Source organism: Armigeres subalbatus, chromosome 3 (assembly GCF_024139115.2).
Source record: "Armigeres subalbatus isolate Guangzhou_Male chromosome 3, GZ_Asu_2, whole genome shotgun sequence".
NCBI lineage: Eukaryota > Metazoa > Arthropoda > Insecta > Diptera > Culicidae > Armigeres > Armigeres subalbatus.
This window is the reverse complement of record NC_085141.1, coordinates 371119342-371139972: the sequence shown is the minus strand read 5'-3', so window position 1 is coordinate 371139972 and position 20631 is coordinate 371119342. Positions and strand designations below refer to the sequence as shown.

The 20631-nt window shown below is 40.3% G+C and overlaps 1 protein-coding gene across 4 annotated transcripts in view; it reads left to right on the top strand.

Moving 5' to 3' along the window:
- Positions 1-20631, top strand: part of LOC134226456 (atypical protein kinase C) — a 576984-nt gene that overhangs the window by 352360 nt on the left and 203993 nt on the right. The gene's annotated exons all lie outside the window — the stretch shown is intronic.

Genomic DNA, 20631 nt, shown 5'->3' with positions numbered 1-20631 from the left:
CAATGTTATCAAAAATGAAGTCTGCCGATGAAGTATCATCAACAAACTACAACTACCCTGTCTCTAGTAGCCTTGCGAGCAAAGGTGTTGGATTGCCCATCCGGAGATGGCGAGTTCGATTCTCGGTCCGGTTTAGGATGTTTTCGGGTTGGAAACTTTCTCAACACCCTGGGCTTTTTTCACTTTTTTATGGTAAGAAAAATTGCGAATCAAACTGGCAATTCCGAGCAAGGCTGGGCACATACAACTAGTTGTTTAATATTTACTAACTAGCTAAACGTACCCGGCTTTGCTCGGGATTGAAAAGTAAATTTTGCAATTCAAACGTCCAATGCTGAGAAGCTTATTGCAGCACCGAAGGCACATAGGAAGATAAATTTACTTATTTATTCATTTGATTGATCATCTTCCTCTGACCTATGTCTTAATGAAGTAAAAACTAAACCAAATAAAATTACAAAAATATTCGGTATAATCATAAATCATGGAATCAGTCAAAATACATCGTCATTAAAAACAGTTAAGCCAATAATTTTGTCTAAAGGATCATTATACAAATACATTATACAAAAACATTCATGATCGGTATACGGTAACCTAGCCTAGGTAACATAGTCGAATTGCTGGAACCTTTCGTTGAACCTGGATACCATAAACCTAATGGGGTCATGTTGTCCATATCGGGTGTTGCGAGCGTCCGTCAGCAGGAAGTTTCGCCGTCTCAAGGATCTCTCCGGGACATAAATATTCATCTCAGAGAGAATAGCTGGAGCATCGAGCTCACCTCTCAGCACTTTACCGATAAAAGCGGCTTGCATTACAGATGTCCTGCTTTCCAGCGATGCCAGGCCAATTGAGTTGCATCGATGTTCTTAAGGAGCAAAACGCACAGGATCACGCCAAGGAAGGTTCCGGAGTGCCAGTCAAACACATTTTCTCTGGACAGCCTCAATATGGTCAATCCAATTCTTGTTATGCGCCACACCAGTACATAAGATTCCAAAATGGCACAAAGTAGAGTGATTTCAGGCAGAGAGGTTCACGAAAATCATTGGATATTTTGAAGATAAAACCAAGTTGCTTGTACGCCCTCGAAATCACATCTTCACAGTGAGACCGAAATGTCAGCTCCTTATCCATTATTGCACCAAGATAAGATCTTTAACTTCAGTTTTACGCTGAAGTACTTTGCCAGACAGAGAGTAGTCGAATATAATCGGTCCCCGCATTCTACAGAAAGTAATGGTGTTGCATTTTCCCACGCAGAGCTCCAAACTATTCCGTTTGTTCCAGCTCTCAAAAGAATCCAAGGTAGCCTGCAATTCCAGACAATCATCTCTGCTTGTAACGACCATGTACATTTTTACATCATCCGCATAAAACACTCGCATACCGCGAGGCAATACAAACGCACGTAGAAAATCAAACTGAGCCCTATCAAGAGATTGTTCAAATTGCAGCGGGAAATCCATTTCTACATCGACCTCAATTGGTGTATGAGCGACATCGGCAACAACCAGATGTTCCACTGCTTCAGAAACGCAGCAGACTAGTAACGTCCTGTCATTCACCAAGGCCAAATCGAGAGTCCTAATGTTAGTGTTCTGTTTGGGGATCACTTGTGTCAAATCTTAAATCCACCATTCTCAGAACGTGTCCAATGCATTTCGGAGTGGTTTTAGTCCCCCAGAAGAAGAGCAAAATCGTTTTGGTTTAGTCCAAATAGAATGGATTCGACGTAGTCAACATGCTCTTGGATCATATTGAGATCATCTCTCTTGTCACTATAACAACACAGTCTGTCAGCCTTATTTTCACCCACAGTTGTTCCAGGCATCCGCTAACTGAACTCGGATCCGCACAGGAACGCAGAGCAGACGAAACGAAACAAAAAAAAATCTCCTCCGCTAGATTTCCTGCTGTTAAGCGCATTCCGATCAGTTCTGTACACCGTGAAAGAGTTACCGAAAAGTTGTGTAGATAGAATGCAATTATCGAGCCAAGTGTCGGTTAATACGATGACATCATATTTCGAATCTGAAGCTGCCACTAAGAATGAGTCGATCTTAGTACGAAGACCCCTCACATTTTGGTAATAAACGCGCAAACGCGGATAGCGAGCCAGTGGACATAATGCTGCGAATAGGAGCTGCCTGAACGCATAATAGCATCAGCTCGAGTTGAACCTGAGGTCAACGTAGGTGCCAAAATGGCCATGGTACTGGGTTGTGAAGCAGCAGGACAACTGGAAGGTCCCTTCACCTACCTCAAACACAGGGCCGGAACGGCTGAAGGTCGCAGGCTGCATTGGCTCGACTGTGCTCACAATCCACAATCTCCACTCAACATCAAAGTAAAACAGCACCAACCAAACCCATCTCCTGCCCGGCAGAAAATTTCGCGTGATGCCATTGCAGAGCTTTTCGCTGAGCGACGCGCAAAAATGGCGCAAGTCAAGGGAAGTTGTGTTAGACACCTCAATAAAGCTGGTTGGAAATGCTTTCTGCCAGGTAAAAAATGTAGCTGGAGCCCAGACTGGAAAAAACTGGAAGAATACCGGCAGCATGAAATTTCCAGAAACACCCTCACCAATAATCCATTGACTGAAAAGGCGACTAACAGTAAAAGACATCATAAACAAAAAGCTCCACCAATAAGAAGCAAAAACAACGTAGCAACTTCCTACAACAGCAAAAACAACATTAATAACAACAAATCTACAGACAAACAGCTGCTCGTAATGGCAAAGTATCAATTTTCCGGACCCTCAGCATCTAAAGACCACCCAATTGCAGCTCTCTCTGCTCCTACTGCAAAATCGTTCATTAATTTCAAAAAAGTGAAACGATAAACCTGGCCAAAAAAACAAAACCCACACCTCCACCAATCCACACCCAACAGAGTGAACCAAATATCGGAAATCTGCAAAACCTTCAACAACAGCACCAGCAACAACAACAACACCAAATAATTCAGCAGCAACAACAACAACAGGGAACGCAACTACCGAAACCTTACAGCCAATTTGAGTTAGATCCGATGAGACCACCCATCGTCCGTCTGACACAGCAATCCACCGAAGGAGACGGCCGTTTCCTTAAAACCAGACTACGTGACCCGAGGGTTATGAAGGTTGTCCGGTTGTTTTGGCATACATGAAGGACCAGTCTGCTAATGTATGCGTCGAGGAATGACTCAACGAGCATCAGGGTGCTCCTTGCATCTGAAGGACTTCCGACGGCACCAGAACATCTACATCAAATATTCATCCAAGTACACCAGGAATACAGAATTGGGCCAGCAGAAGCTGCAGCTGATCTACAGTCATACTGACAATACCTATCCAGCGAGCGGACACATCGTCTGCAACAACTACGGGAGAGCGCAACGAGGTACCACTCTCCTTCCCTCGGAAATTTTCGCAAGTAAGGACGCCTTCTTCGGCTGAAGAAAGTAGCACTATCTTATCGACCAACGGGGTAAATATTTTAACAAAACAGAATGCGACTGAAGTTTTGATTTACTGTCAAAATTTCAATCGCATGAAAAGCCCAGCTAAAATGAAGGAAATTCATAATAACATTTTAAGCTCGTCCTTCTCGGTTAGTTTGGCAACTGAAACCAGCTGGGATGAAAGCGTGAATAGTGAAGAACTTTTTGGAAGCAGCTTTAATGTATTCAGGGACGATCGCGATTTTTTAGAATCTAAAAAAAAGTCTGGCGGTGGAGTTCTAATCGCAATCTCTAGCAATTTTAATTCAGAAATAATAACTACCAAAAAATATAAGAACTTTGAGCATGTTTGGGTGAAATCTAACATTGCAGGAGAAACCCATGTTTTCTCCTCTGTGTATTTCCCACCGGAACATGCGCAAACAACATCTTATGAAAGTTTTTTTGTAAAACTGCAGAAGAAATTTTATCGGAACTTCAACCTGAAGTCAAAGTACATATTTACGGAGACTTCAAACAACGCGCCGCTGACTTTATTCCGGATTCAAAGAACGAACAAATTCTACTTCCAGTTGCTGGGGAAAACACTAATGTTTATATTTGACAGAACTGCTAGCCTAAAACTTAACCAAATCAATCACATTAAAAATTAACAGAACTGTTACCTTGATCTCCTACTAACCAATATTCAAGAAGATTTCTGTGTGACTAAATCATTGAATCCCTTAAGGAAAAACGAAACATTCCACACGGCAATCGAATATTCTGTGTTCGTTCATGAATATAAAAAACCCAGCTACTGTGACTTTGAAGAAGTCCTTGAATACAATAAAGCAAACTATGACAACATAAGACATAAGCTAAGTAGATTTAACTGGAAGCAAATTTAAGAGAATGAAGATAATATTGAATCTTCCGTTGATGTCTTTTATAACATTATTTTTGATATTATTATTGACGAAGTCCCAAAAAGAAGAAAACGACGGAGCGGAAATTCAAAATATCCAATTTGGTACAATAGGCAAATAAAAAATTTAAAGAATCGCAAACAAAAATTACATAAAACTTACAAGCTAGACAAGACGAATGAAAATTTGGAAAAATATTTGAACATCTGCGATCAATTAAAATTAGCAATTGATGTAGCATTTGAAGAACACAACACGAAAACAGAAAACGAAATAAAGTCATGTCCAAAGAACTTCTTCAAATACGTAAAATCAAAACTAAAATCAGACAATTTTCCGTCAACCATGTATTTAGACGAACGCGTCGGTAATTGCTCGGAAGATATCTGTAATCTTTTTGGAGATTTCTTCCAAGAAATATACACCATCTTTTCGGAGCAAGATCGCAACCTAGTTTTTTGCGCATATCCCAGAATTCGCTAGGGATATCGGTGTAAATCAGATCATGGTAAACGATATTCTAAACGTTTCAAAAAATTTAGATGCATCTAAAGGCCCTTGGCCTGGCGGTATTCTATCGATATTTATGAAGAGTCTGGCTAAAGAGAGCTGACGGCACCTTTGCTTTGGCTCTTCAGATTGTCATTAGATTCCGAAAATTTTCCCAGGATATGTAAAAGTTCCTATCTTGTCCCCATCTTCAAATCAGGCAAAAAATCGGACATTCGTAATTACCGTAGAATAGCCATTATCTCTTGCACTCCCAAACTTTTTGAATCTATTATCAGTGAAAAATTATTTCCACAACTCAAAAACAGAATTACAAATCAGCAGCATGCATTTTTCAAAGGTCGCTTTAACGCTACAAATTTAGTAGAATTCACGAATTCACAATTATTCTCTTAATGCCATGGATGGTTGGAACTACGTGGAAGCTCTATACACTGACTTTAACAAGGCGTTTGATCGCATTGACATTCCAATGTTACTCTTCAAATTGCAAATAATTGGAATTGAGCCAGGACTCCTTAGATGGCTTGAATCTTATCTCACAGACCGGCAACAAATAATAAAATTTAACGGAAAGAAATCCATTCCCATTCAAGTCACTTCAGGAGTTGCACGAGGCTCTCATCTTGGCTCTTTTTTTATTTATATTGTATGTAAATGACATTACCTTCATTCTCAAAAATATAAAGATTTTAATTTATGCCGATGACATAAAGCTATTTATGGAAATAAAAAATGAAGACGACATAATCATATTCCAGAATGAAATACACATGTTCTATACATGGTGCAGAAAAAGCCTATTGCAACTGAATGTTAAGAAATGCAACATAATATCATTCAGCAGAAAAAGAATAACACCAAATACACAAATTGTACTAGGGAACAATACTGTAGAAAGACACGAAAGAGTTAGGGATTTGGGAGTGATTTTAGATTCGAAACTAACTCTTGTTGATCACTATAACACAATCATCCACAAAGCTAATAATATGCTAGGCTTTATCAAGCGTTTTTGCTTCAACTTTCAGGATCCCTACACAATCAAAACACTATATATTTCATATGTACGATCTATACGATATTGTACGATATTGTAGCATTTTATGGTCGCCTTATTCAACCACACATGAAGAAAGAATAGAGTCAGTACAAAAACAATTTCTATTATACGCTCTTCGTAAATTAGGTTGGACGTCATTTCCTCTTCCATCTTATGAAGCACGTTGCATGCTTATAAATATACAAACTTTGAAAGAGCGTCGAGAATGTGCAACGGTTTCATTTGTTAACGATATAGTTTCTCAACGTGTTGATTCAACTGAAATTTTATCGAAATTTAACTTTTACATACCTTCTCGGCTACTTCGACATAGAACATTATTTTTAACCAACCACTGCCGAACAAATTACGCCAAATTTGGGCCTCTCAACCGAATGATGGCTGTTTACAATCAACACTGCGAAACTATTGACTTAACAATGTCTCGGCATAACATTAGACAGTATTTTCAAAGAACAAACATTACAAATTCAGCAATATAAATTCAAAATTAAATTATACATCACTTTACTAAAAAAAAAAAACTATTATTTAATTATACTATAGCATTACAAAAACAAACATGTATAGGTATGTATATGTACTAGTCTACGTTGGTTGACGAAATAAAATAAAATAAATAAATAAAGAGTTATGCGCTGCTGCCTGATGGCCGGAGTAAGGGAGTTTCCCACTGTCAGCATATTCTCCTAACGGCTAGGTAGAAAAATCTACTCGTTGTCGGGCCGACTTAAGTCGCTTGGCGAAAATGGGACAGTTGGTACTCCAAGAGACGTGGTTAACTTCAAGCAGTTGGTTGTAGGACGAGCTCCGTTTTTTATTCATTACATGACAGTTATTGCATTTTAAATAATCAGCAACACACTCATTGACCTGATGATCACTAGCACAGCATGAAAGATTTTTGCAAGAGGCTGCTTTATGACCATATTTCGAGCAATTAAAACAACGCAACACATCAGTTGCCTCTACGACTCTGCACCTCTCCCATCCGATTTTTACTCGCTGCCGTTTGATCAAATCATCGAACCCACGAGCGTCCGTTTCTAAAATGACTGACATATGGTTGCTTTTTTGTGACTCCTTTTTTTGCATTCGGATTAATTTCAGATCGAGAGTATCCGTTCCTGGGTTCTGCTTTCTCAACTTAGAAATCCATTCCTCTTCGTCAATATCCTTAGAAAATCCAATTATTTTAACTCTTGGTTCCAAGGGCTTCTGGCTTTCAACGCAATAATTCTCTTTAAGTATATTAGAAGCGACTGAAGCTAACTTCACAACGTGGTCGCTGGTATCACACCTCACAGTAACATCACCATTTTCCCTTAAGCGAACATCCTTCACGGAAAAGTCCGCGGGATCTAGATCTAGCGCAGATATCCGCCTTAGTTACCTCTGCAGATTGTTCGCGCTTGGATTTGAAAATAACAGTTGGTTCAATTTGGTTGACCACATTTGACTTTCGCAGCGGCGAGATAGGGTCTGGAAATTTCACAGGTACTGGGAGAGTAACAGGAAAACGTTCTGGTTTTTAGTCTCGATTCTGCGACGCTTACCGGAGTAGAGAAGACCACCTTCTTCATAAATAGTAGCAGTAGCTTTTGAACTTTCCATAATCTGTACACTGGCGGAATGCTCCGACACTTTACGTTTAGTTCGTTTTTTCCCACCACTAGATGCCTGTAACACACAAGCGAATGATGGAATACCAGGGGGAGGGGCACAGGCATCCTGTTTATTCAAGCGCACTAATTCATCAGAAACCGCTTTTCTAACCATATGCTCCAAATTAAATTTTTAAACCCTTCGACAACACTCGCAAGATTATTCAATTTAATCGCAATCTCATCCAATAGTTTTTAGCTATGCCTATCATCGAACTCGGCAAGGCTCAAGCATGCATCACATACAAACATGGCATTCTTCACCTTTTGCAGCAATATTAAAACTTCATTCGTTGCTCCCGGTATGCATTGGACGTGGATAGACAGTTTGAATCTTCCAAAACACAATCGTCATTATCACCGATAGGCACTACACACTGAGCGCACGGATGATTGCCGAAAAAGGGTTCGCTCCCTTCACCTCCCATCTACGCGGGGGGTCCGCGACGTTAGGCATAAGAACGTTAGGCATAAGTACGATAGGCATAATGGACGTTAGGCATAAAGGACGTTTGGCATAATTCTGCCTTCTTTATATTTTGGGCTGTTCTTTGGTTCATTTTATGCCTAACGTCCATTATGCCTAACGTACATTATCCCTATCGTCTGTTATGCCTAACGTCCATTATGCCTAACGTACTTATTTATGCCTATAACGCCTCGCCCGAGCGAAAGCAAAACAGATAGAGCAGATGCGATTAATTAAACAAATAATATCACTTGAAATCTGCAGTTTGCAACAACGGATTCACTGAACTTTGCTTTTGCAATAGACAGATAAAGTTTACGCATCACATACACGAGGAATTACAAATAATCTATCGCTATGCACACATAAAACGTGAACTTACGATAACACGTAGTAAGAAACGACGATACTGTATGTTATGTTAAGATATTAACCGACATCTACCATTATGATATTAACCGACATTAACCATAAACGACAGGCAGATAGATCGGATCAAAAAGGGTATCCACAGTTAAATTGCATTACTTTGAAATATTCGCCAAAAAATTAGTCTATCAACCGATTGTCATGAAATTTCCACAATATAACACAATTAAAATAAAAATAATTTTGAGATGAATATTTTTTCGTAAGATGTGTTCCGCAAAAATTTCCTGGGGAAATTTAGATTTTTTTTTCTGGGAAAATTCATTTACATTTTCTGGGATATTTTTCATGCGAAATTTAAAAGATTTTCTTGGAATCTCGAAATAAGCCTGAACATTTTCTTGGGAAACTAACTAAGTATGTTGTCATAAAACGAGTTAGTACTATCTCATTTAATTCCACCACTTGATTGTAACTTGTACTTCTACCTCAACAGTGTCCCGTACTTGACTCGACTATACTGTTGAGGTCGAAACGAAATGCGTATCTGTTAAGTTACAATCAATTGGTGGAATTGAATGGGATATAGTATTTACTCGTCTTATGACACGTGAAGACATTACACTAAAATGCTCAAATTAATTTTCTATAGCAGCTCAGTAAGATGATCATAGTAGTTTCAAAGTACGAAAGTAATGCGCTGACGATCATGTTTATGAAACTGAAGCGGTGGTAACCACTAAAGCTCCCAAACCCATCCCGATTCCTGTTCCGTGCGTCACCGTCGGTTACGTGGTCCCCTTGCTCCATTATTCAAACTAAGCTCCAACTCAGTTCATCAGGGATTACTCTCGGAACTTTGCCTCTAACTGCTCTCATATTTGATGCTCGTTCGTTTGCGCTCCTACGAAAGTAAGCTTCTTTTAAGCTTTTCGCGAACGAATATTTGCGCGATGTTTAATGCAAATTAGGTCGCGGTGTGTGAAAAATTTCCATTGGAAGTCATATTTTTCTCGCTCGGTATTCCGGGGGCCGGGAGCGGCTGCTGTAATGGAACAATTAACGACGGTGTTTAGCCTGGGAGTCGGGGGAAGAATATGGGAAGGAACGTCGACGACAGCGACGGTGTTGATTTTAATTAAAAATATGTTGTTTATCCTTTGTCATAACTTTTAATCCGGATGCCACGTTTGTGTACACGAGAAGCTTCCTTTTGTGCCGGTGCGGGGTGGGTTTTACGCGATTCGTCTTCATGCGTCTAACGAGTTTCTTACAGTGAATGTGGTGAATCTTTCAGTTGTCGGAGGGTTGACATTTTACTTTTGTGTAAATTTTGGTAAACATCGACGAGCGAAATGCGAAGAGTATTTCAGATTCTAAAGAAACAACTTTGATTCTCTTTTCTATTTTGCGACATTAATTATTGGAGCACCTCTTAATACCCGCATCAAACCGAATTTTCCACTGAAGTAGATTTGAACGTTGATGAACATTGCGAGTACGACTATGATAATGCTGTTGACGTTGACGGTCGGTGGTCATTAGTCGAAATGTGTCACACAGAACAAAGTTGCATTTTTTCTCTGCCTGTTACTTTCTCACAGTCAACTTCAAACGGATGGATGGATTGCACATTTCATCATTCTGAAGTATGCATGTGCTTGGGTGGATGGGCAAATATTCACATGGGCTCGGATTGTGCGGGTGCATCAGCTGTTCCAACATCGCAGATTCGAGTGACACAAGTATGTGGTTGACATGGGCGATGAAAGAACTTTGCCAAAACACTAAAGCGGTTCATGAAGTTTATTCGAAAATCTGCTAGGAGTGTCACAGAATATTTGCACCGACAGTTTTTGACAATTTTGCCAAGGATTTTCTGTAAATTTGTATTGTTTTTTAGAATTACTAAAAATTACCCTTAAGCCTGAATGGACATTATTAACCTTCCTGAACTCGCATACTTCTCAATTAATTGTCATCTGGTGAAATCCTGAAAAAGATGTCACGAGGGCTTGGCAAGCAAGTTTCGCCTAGAAACCTTGAAACTGGAAGTTCCTAGTAAAATCTGCTAATAGTCTGGAAGGTTTGCACACAGGGGAACTTTATTAGTAAGCATCTTATTTTGTAACGCTGAAACATATATTTAAAGTCTGGTTTTGTGGGAAGGCTTGAACGCTTTTGTAGAAACCTTGATAGTTTTATTATGAAGATTTGATCGACGCTTCTGGGAGCGTCTACTAAATATCCAAATGGGCGTTACAAGTGCAACTTTAAGCTCGAACAATATGCATTGTACTTTGCATCCCTCCAACAATAGAGCTGCATGGAAGCACTTGATCGTCTGGCTAGAACTTCTGACCCCATCCCTAGTGTGGAAACTGGTACCGAACTAAAAACACGTTCACCACTCCCCCGAAGGACCATGAATCGTTCCCACGTAATGCAAACCATTTCGTGCAGAAACATCACTTTGTTTGTGTTCGCCACCTTTTTCTCTCTCTCCCTGCACAACTCCATCTATCATCAGAGTTCTGGCTGATGCTGTTCCTCCTCCCGGGAGGATGCCGGTTGTTCGCTTGAAAAAGTGTATAATTTGATGTAACGACGACCTACGAATGGCGATGGCGACGACGACGGTTGGTTGTACCTACACAGTGCCAAAAAGTGCCACAACATGTGTAGGTGAAGCTCCCATGAACTTTGTGTGTAGTTTTCTGCTGGTAGGTGAGGCAGGACCCGGGATGCGGGTGGCGAGCATAATTAAAATGTGTAACTATGTGGCGAACAGGCTTTTCCGGCTAGATGTTCGCCGTATGCAGTTTTCGCTCGGCTCGTAAAGTGAAATGAGACCACATAAATTCCGATTCCGTAATGGTCTCCGAGTGGTCAGCAATGGTGGTGTGGAGATTTGGGATTGCTGGAATTGAGCGGAAATGTTGCTAAGTTACGAATTTTAATTTTTATGGGGTGCTTTAGATTATGTTTTTTATTTTAGAGATTTGCTGCCTTAAAAATAGCAACCTGTTAAAACAGTTGTTTAATATGCCTGAAACTTGTGTTTAATTTCAAATTAGTTTCATTTTAACAAATATTCTTAGATTTGAAGCAAGGAGTGTGGTTGAGAATTGCAGAGCAACACAAAATAATTCAGACAATATTGCGTACATCAATTGCAACAAATATGATGAGATGTTGAAATTTGAAAAAAAAACTTGCATCTGATGGCGTGTTTTTGTTTAAAAATAAAACACTGTCATCATTTACAAGGAAAATGAGAACAATGTTGTTGTTATTGTCAATAGTTTTACTATATTTACGAATAATTAATAATGGTGGTGAGCTTTATAAAAACTTCATAATATAGAAGTATTATAGAATTAATGATTCATTTAATATCAGCTAGCTCATTTTTGTGAACATCTAAGATTTGCGGTGAGCTACATATGATATCTTAACTGCTGTACACGATGAAAGTGTCGTCTACGATAAAAGCGTTGTTGAATGGTGGGACGACCGCGCAGGGATGACTACTGTTCTCAAGTTGTTGTGTTCGGCAGATTAAATTAAATTTTTTGGTACTTCCAAATTGTTTAAAACTTAGAAAAAAATTTGAAATCAAAAACAAAAATGTTTGATGCTGAATGCCTCAAAAATGCATGAAACGTCGAGATCTAGTGTAATCTCGACGTTTCATGCATTTTTGGGGCATTTAGCATCAAACCTTTTTGTTTTTGATTTCAAATTTTTTTCTTAGTTTTAAAAAAATTTGAAGTCCCAAAAAGTCAATATTTAAAAAAAAAATTCGAGGTAACACCAGATCTCGACGTTTCATGCATTTCTAAGACATTTGACATCAAAATAAAAATTCGATTTCGCATTTTTCCTGTAGTCACCCCTCGCCCCTGTTAGTGCGTCATGGCAAAAACTTAAATTCTATTAGTCTCCTTCCTTAACCATCACTATGATGGTCGTATAGTCGACGGTCGATAATAACATCCATATTTTAAAAATAAGTTCGATACAATAATCAGATTCTAGGTTTTTTAATCTATCAGGATATTTCATGTAATGTTTAGCGTAAATAAAGTAGGTCGAGGCTGTTTTCTGATAAATTTAGACTGATGGTAGACATTTTCCGGAAGAACGGCATAACAAAACGGCAGAATTACTTCCGATAGAGGGATCACATCCATCATTGACTTATTCCGACCACATGCTTTCCTATAAAGTAGGGATTACATCCACCATTGCTTCAATCCGGGCATGCGCCTTAAGACCGAATCTAATCCACCATTGCCTTAATCCGGGCAAGCGCCTAACTTCAAAAACTTAAGCAACACACTTGTCTTAGACGAGTTACTAAAACCAATCAAGTCACATAAGAGTTATTGCAACCAAATCAATCTGAATTGTGCTTTTCGGGGAAGAGATCACATCTACCATTGATTTATTCCCGACAAGCGCCTACTCATAAAGAAGGAGCATGGCCTACTTTTAAAGAAGGAATCACATTCACTATTGCATTGCCACAATTCAGGCCACATACCTACTTTTGAAGAAGCCCTAGCAGCACACATGTTCCACGTAGGTTACTTAAACCCATATGTGACCAGATTTGGTCACAATCAAGTTGCTGCAACCATTTTTGACTGATATGTGCTGCTCGGGAGGGATTACATCCACCATTGCTTCAACCCGGACAAGCGCCTACTTTTAAAGAACAAATCAAATCCTCCATTGCCATAATCCGTGCAAGCGCCTATTTTTAAAGAAGGAATCACGTACACCAGTGCCTCAATCCAGGCAAGCGCCTACTTTTAAAGAAGGGATCACATCCTCCATTGCCTCCATCCGGGCAAGCGCCTTCTTTTAAAGAAAAAATTACATCCACCATTGTCATAATCCGGGCAAGCGCCTACTTTTAAAGAAGGGATCACATTCTCCATTGCCATAATCCATGCAAGCGCCTACTTTTAAAGAAAGGATCGCATCCACCATGGCCTTAATCCAGGCATGCGCCTACTTTTAAAGAAGGGATCTCTTCCACCATTGCCTCAATCCGGGTAAGCGCCTTCTTTTAAAGAAGGAATCACATCCACCATTACCGCAATCCGGACAAGCGCCTACTTTTAAAGAAGGGATCACATCATCCATTTCCATAATCCATGCAAGCGCCTACCTTCAAAGAAGGGATCGCATCCACCATGACCTTAATCCGGGCAAGCGCCTACTTTTAAATAAGAGATCATATCCTCCATTGCCATAATCCGGGCAAGCACCTACTTTAAAGAAGGAATCACATTCACCATTATCATAATCCGGACGAGCGCCTACTTTTAAAGAAAGGCTCACATTATCCATTGCCATAATCCATGCAAGCGCCTACCTTTAAAGAAGGGATCGGATCCACCATGGCCTTAATCCGGGCAAGCGCCTACTTTATCCTCCATTGCCATAATCCGGGCAAGCACCTACTTTTGAAGAAGGGATCACATCCTTCATTGCCCTAATACGGCCACACTTCTTCTTCTTCTTCATTGGCATTACATCCCCCACTGGGACATTGCCGCCTCGCAGCTTAGTGTTCATTAAGCACTTCCACAGTTATTAACTGCGAGGTTTCTAAGCCAAGTTACCATTTCTGCATTCGTATATCATGAGGCTAACATGATGATACTTTTATGCCCAGGGAAGTCGAGACAATTTCCAATTCGAAAATTGTCTAGACCGGCACCGGGAATCGAACCCAGCCACCCTCAGCATGGTCTTGCTTTGTAGCCGCGCATCTTACCGCACGGCTAAGGAGGGCCCCTAATACGGCCACACGCCTACTTTTAAAGAAGGTATCATATCCTTCATTGCCATAATCCGGCCACACGCCTACTTTTAAAGAGGGGATTACATCCACCACTGCTCTAATCCGGGCATGCGCCTACTTTTGCATTGTATTGCAAATGCATTCTTTCCACGAGAGGATAATGTCTTTTTAATATTGTTATCGACGGGTGTTATATTTACTATTCCGGGGTGTTTCCCGCAGTCATCATTTAGCAAACGCAAAGAAAAATTATGCCAAATGTCCGTTATGCTAAAAGACCCTCACTTTTGACGTTGGTTACAATTATGCCAAATGTCCGTTATGCCAAATGGCGTTATGCCAAATGGCGTTATGCCAAATGACTTTATGCCAAATGGCCCGCTCCCTTTGTCAGTATCCAGACAATAAAACATCCATAGATCCAAATAATCTCTAAATCATGAAAGTTCGGGAAAATTGTCATAGTAAAATGCTCAGGACACTGCTGCCAATTATTGATTGACCATTGATCTCTTCCAACATAGCTCCTGCAACGCTATGATGCCAAATCGTATGGGAAAAGTTATTTTTGGCAATTTTATTTTAGGGCAAATGTCATGTTTGCACTAACCCATAATTTGGTTACTCATAATGCCATTACCCCGTCCATATCGTTCCGCGGGTGCACCCTTTTAAAGAAGGAGCAACATGTCTCTATTCCAGGGAAAACGCTTGCTATTAAAATAATTGTGTGCTCCGCTATTTGCTGTCCGCTTGCTACGTGTTGCTGCCTGTTACGCTGCCGAAATGAAAAAAGAGGCCGATTGTAAGAAGGTACTCGTCGGTGCACTTCACGTGGATGACATTCCAATCGGTTCGTTATGTCGACTTCGATGTTTGTACTGTCAAACACTGTTGGCAATGGAGGGATAGGACACCTATATTTCTGTACCCCCACATCTCCCCACTTCTCATAAACAAAAAAATTTAAAATACATCTATTGTACTAGCCCATCGCCGAAATTTAGCTATTTTTGAAAAACATTTGTAACTAAAGCATAATTTCTGATTAAGCTAGAAAAATATATATCGATATATATTGGCATTTTCTTCCCTGGACAATCAATTCAAAAAATTATTTTTGGTTTCCATACATATGTTTCTATAAGCTGTCTATTATTACTCGATTTCCATAAGATTACATCTGATCTATTTCATAGACAAAATCTTTCAGATGGTTTGGAGTTTTGATCAATCTTGTTGGTCTCTGCGGTTTTCTGGTCTGTTGTTCTTCCTGAAAAGAAGTTCTGAAAGTTTGCTGGTTATCTCGGGATTCTAACTATACTTCATTATGCCGAATTTTCTTTGTTTGTGTGACATGCCTTTTCATTTGTTTACCTTGATCATCTACCAATGTTGATGTCTACCGTTCGACAACCGTATACTGTGTTGGTAGAAATCTGGAGTCTTCATTCGCAACTGTCGAGCTACAACCACTGAAACTCCAGGTTGCACGCGACACTTACGGGTACCTCGTTTCGCATCTTCGTTGATTTTTCCTTGCATCTTCGCGTTGAAATCTCGGCGATTGATAGTTTCATCATCGTGAATCACTTTGGAACTGGTCAATAAAGGAAGTCTACGCCGGATTTTGCGGCCCGATAGAAGCTCTTCGGGAGGAACTCCGGTAGAGTGAGCCGCGGCATTATGAGCGTGCACGGCCTGCTGAAGTTCCTTGACGTAATTCGAGTTGCCAGTAACTGCTGCGGACATCGCTCTATTAATTAACTTCGTACTATTTTTCAACAAGTCCGTTTTGTTGAGGAAAAAGAGGAGTTGAATACACTGTTTAGATACCACGTTCGACACAGTACTGCTTGAAGAAGATGAAGTTAGAATCGTAGTTAAAAAGTCGAGCAGCTTTGGCTATTTCTTGGTCCCGCATTCCTTTAATCAGTTGAGATCGTACGAAGCGCTCCTCATCACCTTAATCACACAATCGGGCACGATCTACTAGACGGGCGTGGCTAACTCACCGACTTCTTGACGCATTGCCAAGAAGGATTCGTGCTCCGTTGTTGTATCGGCCATGGAACGCAAATGATCATCGACGTTTTTGACGAAAACGTTGTAACAATTGGGACCTTCCAAATTTGGTCGCAACCTTGCCGCTCTTATGATTCTCTGTAGATCTTCTCCTACCGCCAGGAACAACACTTTAGCTAGCTTATTTGATTCAATTATCTGGTGAAGTGACGCTGCTATCTCGTAATTCTTCAAGTACTTTCTCCATTCTTCCCACAAACGGTTTGATGGGACATCCATCCAAAATGATTGTAATGCCTCCAGCTTGTGAATTTCCATTCTCGATCGCATCATCGCCGACGTATCCCCAGTTCGTGTCTATTGCAGGTGGCTTATTGTTAAGCCTCTCCTTCTCAACCATTATTTGAGCCAAATCTACGACAGCCTTTTCGAGCACCTCAAGGAGATAGTCGTTTGGTCCTCCTGGTGGCTGAACTTTACAAGTTGTTTCGGTGACTTTTTTTGATGCATGCCCAGCCGACTGGCTTGTTTGTTACAGTATAGTTAATAACTGACAATATAAGTTGCCGAAATTGCTCGCTATAAGGTGAAGAAGATGATCAAGTTTTTTAAAATGTATTAGCCAACGTCGTCATACGCGACGTATGCGATGAAAACAGAATGGCCAGCCATGACAAATCGCAATATTCTCATTCGTGGAGCTGTCGCTTCTGTATCAGTTTTTAATAACTTTGTTAAATTTTTGAACAAATAAAGAAAGATAATTTTTCACTGGTAGGTGAATTTGCACCTGTAAAAATGTTCGTTAATCGGTTGTCACTACGTTTTTTGCATCATAGATGCAAAACCTACCAGAAAACGCCGAAATATAATTTTGGCCAGGATTTTGGTCTAGTTACCACTTAGTGCATTGGTCAAGTAAATAATTCGAATCAGTTAAGAACAAACGAAGTCAGCACTGGTCCAACAGAATTTGATAATTTGGTATTCGGCCTGATGCTTACGAACTACAGGGTGGCCAGTGAGTCGGGAAATGCGGGAAAGTCTTCGCGGGAAATGCGATAGAGCATCCATCTATCAGTCCAAAACGTCATGCCCATATATATATTAATTTCAAAGGTTGAGTCAAGTGCTCTGCGGTGCTTTGCTAGTACGTTTGAAACCGTTTTATACCACTTCTTCAAACAGGACACAAAATGTCGAGGAAGCATTTGATAACTTTCGATTTCTGAGTTGAAAAAAAACCTGCGCTCAGGATCATAAGCTTCATCGTTCCGTTAAAGAAAATCAAATATCGATGCTTCATTTTAGGACCCAATTTGAAAGGATTCAACTGACTGTTTTTTGTAACATCGCCTCCGTAGAATCATTTGCACGTGAATTTAATAAAGTATGGCCAATGGCAACATTTACATTTGCGGGTCTTGTCAAAAGTATAATGGAAATGGTATTGAAACCAGAAAACCAGAATCAAGAAAACAAGCAGTGATGAGAATAAGAGTGTTGGATAAGATGAAAGCCAAAATATGAACAGATGCAAAAATGTTTATCCGCTCAATCGATTCTTTAATTTATTTAAGATTGCCTTTCAATTGTTTGAATTGTTAAAGGTTTAAGAAATATAAGTCGTCTCACTTCTCATTCCTCATTTCTTACTTCTCGCTGTATTAAAAGAGGAGCGCGAAGTGAGAAATGAGACGTCTCACTACTCACATTGTACGGCTGTTCGGCCACATTGAGAGTTGACGTAAAGTCAATGTCAACTTCTCTCCGCGAACAGCCTAGATAGCCGTGTGGTGTCGGCAGCTGGTTATCTGGCTAAGAATAACATTACGGATTGCCTGTTCCAGTGGTAAAAGACCACCATACGGGTAACCCCTAATTCGCGGTGTGATGCTGCTTTATGCTTATCGTGCCTACGAATGAATGGTTAGGGGGGTCTAATAAGAACCTAACCGCAAACGGAGTCTGTGAAGTACCAGGGCCCCCTTCACAGTATTTTAGCCCTCGCTGCGCTAACCGGAGCTATGGCGTAGTTGACTTTTTACTTCTCCGAGATAATCGGCTACTCTTATTCAACCTCATCGTGAGATTAAATAAGAGTGGGGTTATGAATATGTGTTTTAATTAGTTTTCAACAAATTGTCACCTTTATGGATTCGCATTATGCGTTTTTTACAATGTGCTTTGTGTATGTTACCTATATGGATTCGCATTATGCGTTTTTTCCAGCGTACTCTGTGTCTCGTCCTTGACGTTCGGCTTCGGCTACTCTTGTTCAATCTCAACTCGAGGTTAAATAAGAGTGGGGTTATGAATATGTATTTTACTTAGTTTTCAACAAATTTTCACCTATATGGATTCGCATTATGCGTTTTTTACAATGTACTTTATGTATGTTACCTATATGGATTCGCATTATGCGTTTTTCACAGTGTACTCTGTGTCTCGTCCTTGACGTTCGGCTTCGGCTACTCTTGTTCTCGATGTATTAAAAGAGAAGCGCGAAGTGAGAAATGAGACGTCTCACTACTCACATTGCGCTTCTCACTTTTTACAGCGAGAAGTGAGAAATGAGGAATGAGAAGTGAGACTTTCACTCTTTATTTTTCTGTTCCCACTGTGAAAATTGAGTAGTGAGTAGTCTCACTACTCACTACTCATTTTGCGCTTCTTATTTTTAACAGTAAGAAGAGAAAAATGAAGAGTGAGAAAAAATGACCCTTTCGGCCAACTGACCTTTTCGGCCTAATGACCCTTTCGGCCAAATGACCCTTTCGGCCTATTGACCATTTCAGCCAAATGACCCTTTCGGCCTTATGACCCTTTCGGCCTTATGACCCTCTCAGCCTTATGACCCTTTCGGCCAAATTACCCTTTCGGCTAAATGACCCTTTCGGCCGCACGACCCTTTCGGCCAAATAACTCTTTCGGCCAAACGTCCCTTTCGGCCAAATGACCATTTCGGCCAAACGACTCTTTCACCCAAACGACCCTTTCGGCCAAATGACCCTTTCAGCCAAATGACCCTTTCGGTCAACTGACCCTTTCGGTTAACTGGCCCTATTGGCCAACTGACCCTTTCGGCTAACTGACCCTTTCGGCCTAATGACCCTTTCGGACAAATGACCCTTTCGATCTAATGATTCTTTCGGCCAAATGACTCTTCCCTATTTTCACATGACTGGAGGCCGAAGATCCTGACTACTGTTAAATGATTGACTGAGCTAATAAAACGAGATAACGACGGGAAACGTCAATTAAAAGCACTGAGAGTAAAATCAGCAGCGATTCAAATCGTTCGGTTATATCAGTTTGAATATGAATCTGAAACATTATTTTTTCCAGCAGCAGATTCATTTTTTATACCAGTTAACTGTCAAAACAATTAAAACTGGTGTAACGTTCAGTTGTATTTTCTGCAGATTTGAATAACGAATGAATCACAAGATTCAAATAATTTTCAATTGTTTTGGTGTATGAATGCGTCATTTTATCTACGGATCAATTCACTTTGCAATTACGGCGCATTTCGTTTCAGCGATATAATGATTTAATTTAATTGAAAATTTGGAAAACATGAATAGAACACTGCTGGGGAAACCAACCATGTTTGTTCTATTTTGCTTCAGATTCAAACTAAAAAAGAGGTGGAAAATTTGGAATGAAACTGAATCACTACTGATTCCACTCAATTAATTTGCATTTTAAATCTCCAATATTATGTCGAGAATTTTACGAAAATATCGGAAAAAATGTGAGAATTTCAAAAGGGATGTTAAGTGGCCCTGTCACCTTCTACGTGGCTAGTCGTTTCTTTTCTTATATTATTACATTCGACTGTTTAACGCGAATATGAATTTCTTCAATGTAGCTTCTCACTCATCTTTAACCTATAATACCAAACGCCAAAGTCATGTTCGCGTCGTCGAACCGCATTCCAACCGAAGAAGTAGAATTGGACCTCCCGCTGGAACAATGCTACACTGCGTGTAACATCATTTTCAACATTGTTGAGCGCAAATATTAACATACACACTCACGTGCCAATGGGTGGTGACCGCCGAACGTGTGCAGACGGTTGTTGGTGATCCGAAGCCCTACATCCGACCGTCGACGACCCATCCAAGAACCAAGACCGGTGTTGGTGGTGGTCCAGCTATTATTAAGGGCGAAACGTGTCTGCTCCCAGGTTGTAGATATGTTACCCACCACCCATCAGCAGCATCGGCCGTCATGGCGGTCGCTACTGCCTTGTCTCGGAATCGTCGGTGCTCTCTTCTGAAGTGACATACACACACGTACACGTACCCTCACATTCGTGCATACTCACGGGCACCCGGGCACAA